Raw genomic sequence first — 467 nt, forward strand, 5'->3', positions numbered from 1 at the left:
CACGTTTTTCTTTTTCCCCCTCACAACAGGAAAACAGCCAACATAGCATATTAGCATACGAAGTGACAAAATTTACTTGGAAAATAAAACTTAACAAAAGCAGTACAAAGAAGAATCCTGGTCAGCTTGTGACCACCATGAGCTAAGATGGGTAAAAAAAAAGAATAAAAAAATAGTTCACATCTGGCACCACAAAACTTTCTTTGAAATTGGGGAGTGAGAAAAAAGGTCCATTTTGCTGGGACTGTTTCAACAAAGTTTTCTTTCCTTGAACCTGGAAAATCTGGCTATTAGAGAACTTCTGTTTTATATGTATATAAATACATATTTACATATTTATATAAATATAAAAGTAGAGCATCTTCCTGTTTCTCCTCCTCATTTATTATTATTAAAGCTTGTAACAGAGTTAGCTGGGCTCTTCAGAAGTGGATACTCTCCCCACACCTGGGCCCGGGTGTTTAGCA

Source organism: Buceros rhinoceros, unplaced genomic scaffold (assembly GCF_000710305.1).
Source record: "Buceros rhinoceros silvestris isolate BGI_N320 unplaced genomic scaffold, ASM71030v1 scaffold6361, whole genome shotgun sequence".
Taxonomy (NCBI): Eukaryota; Metazoa; Chordata; class Aves; order Bucerotiformes; family Bucerotidae; genus Buceros; species Buceros rhinoceros.